Source organism: Desmodus rotundus, chromosome 3 (genome assembly GCF_022682495.2).
Source record: "Desmodus rotundus isolate HL8 chromosome 3, HLdesRot8A.1, whole genome shotgun sequence".
Classification (NCBI taxonomy): Eukaryota; Metazoa; Chordata; class Mammalia; order Chiroptera; family Phyllostomidae; genus Desmodus; species Desmodus rotundus.
The window spans coordinates 115,492,344-115,494,627 of record NC_071389.1 but is presented as its reverse complement, the minus strand read 5'-3'; the positions used below and the strand labels follow the sequence as shown (position 1 = coordinate 115,494,627).

General features: G+C 40.8%; 1 pseudogene; it reads right to left on the bottom strand.

Moving 5' to 3' along the window:
• Nucleotides 1-619: 619 nt before the first annotated feature.
• Nucleotides 620-1,768, bottom strand: LOC112302236 (dnaJ homolog subfamily A member 1-like; annotated as a pseudogene).
• Between the last annotated feature and the right edge of the window lie 516 nt (nt 1,769-2,284).

The window sequence follows — 2,284 nt, the reverse complement described above, 5'->3', positions numbered from 1 at the left end:
TCTCCCCCTCACACCTTCCTCACACATACATACAGCATCCTGATTCCTCCTAACAAGTGCTAAATATCCTCCAATATCCTAAAATTCCTTCTCCTCCAAGTCTCATTTTCACCTTCTTTATTCTCTCTTTTTTCCAATTCCATGCTTTTCCCAGCTTGACACCACAGCAGAGGATGAGGCTTCCAGCCTCTTGCCTCCAGGGCTGCTTGGGAGAAAGAGTCGAAGGACTTTCCTGGGAGGTAGGATGAGGGAGATAAGGGCTTGGGGAGGAGAGAAACCTGGAGAGATGGAATCCAGGATGAATTTAAGACAGAAATAAAGTTAAATTGTAATAGTTCATTGGTAACAGATTCAGTGTGGTACATGGAGATTTTCACATTGCATAGTCCTAAATTTGAGATTTTTTTTTTTTTTAGTATGGGAAAGAACCTAATTCTTTTTTAATTTTATATTGAACTTTTATATTTGAGTTTATTCTTTATTTAACTTTTAAAAGACTACTATAATGAAGTATTAAAAGAAAAACAATAGCCAGCAGTGAGCATATTATGATCATAGTCCTTCACTCACTCACTACTGTATGTAGCATGCCAGCAGTGAGTGGCATTCTCTGGCCCCATTACGAGGTCTGACACTGAACACCAGCCCTAGGATGATGTTCATCTTGCTAATACGCTTCTCCATTGTAATGACACTGTCTTTCTCGATTTGGATAAAAGCCCACCAGTTTTACAGGGTCCATTTCATCAGTCTCTTCTACTTCCTTCCTCTCAGGTAGGAGTTTTTCCAGCAAAGAGAGTTTATCAGGAGAGAGTAAGCCGTTCTCAGGAAAGTTTACCTTAAATTAGGCAACTTTTTTTCATATCGTCTATGATAATTTGACATGCCTTTACTTAGCACACACTCGATATCTCCATGCTTGACTATGGTTCATTTGTCAAGAACAGCTATTGGCTTTTGGAAGCCACACAATGCTTCAGTCAACTATGTGTCCATACACATGAAAAGTTCTTTTTCTCATTGATTGAAAACAGCATGGTGCTTCAGATCTAAAATAATGATAATATCTCTTGTCTCCAGTCCTGGTTCTTGATCTCCTTCACAAAATGTTCTCTTCTGGCCATTGTTCAGGGCATTGTCAATATGAACTTCTAGAATCTTCTTCTCTCGAATTATCTTCCTTCCATGGCAGCTCTTACATCCATCTGTAGGACTGATCCGCTCCCCACGGCCCTGGCACTCCATGCACACAGACTGAATCACTGAACCATTCCGGGTCCTATCTGATGAATTCTTATTTGCATCCCATCACCTTGGCAATTGAGACAGCAGTCTACTGCTCCTTTCTCACCACCTCAGCCTTCAAATTTGTCACAAATCATGTTCTTTTGCAGAGCTAGTTTTCTTGTTGCACCATTATATAAATCACCTAAGGTTACTGAGAACTGACGCACATTTTTACCTCTCCTCTCTGCATCCTATCTCCTCCTTCAAAAAATGTATCAAAGGTGTCCATGGGGTAGCCAAACCCATCACCTGCTCCACCTTCTTTAACTGCCTGTTCTCTTCCTTTGTCATGTAACTCCCTTTTCTTTACATCAGAGAGCACTTCGTAAGCTTGAGAAATATGTTCAAACTTCTCTCCTTCATTTAGATTCTTATCAGGGTGGTGCTTTAAGGCCAGCTTCCTGCAAGCCCTTTTCAATTCTTCCTTGGCAGCATTGGGTTTGACCTCCAAAACATCACAGTAAGTGGTTTCTTTCACCATTTTTGACAGCAATGAGCAGGCTGAGAGGCCAGTGTGAGACAGCAGGAAAGAGCACATTGTCAGGAACTTAATTCTTAAGAGAACGAGAGCTTCCTTCTTCCTGTTCCTTCTCAGCCACTGTAAGGAGTAAGAGCAGAGACTTCTGGCTTTGGACATTTCATAAAGACAACGGAGGCTTCAAAGGAAACATGAGGAGTCATTCTTGTGATTTCCACATTAACAAGTCCAAAATAGTTTATTTATCACCCGCTAATGTTCTGCTTGGCAACTTCACATACATCATATTTTCTCTAACCTTCACATCAACCTTATGAGGTAATTATAATTCCACTTTAGAGATGAAGAAACTAGGGGCTAAGAAACTGACCCAGGTCTGCATGAATCCTCATCCTTGCCCCACCCTGCCATGCACCCCTTCCACTGTCAAGTTAATGCTGTTTAAAAATAAAAGTAAAACAGTAGTAAGCCACATTAGCCAGAATTCCATGTCTCCAAAAATGTTAGAAATGCATCTCA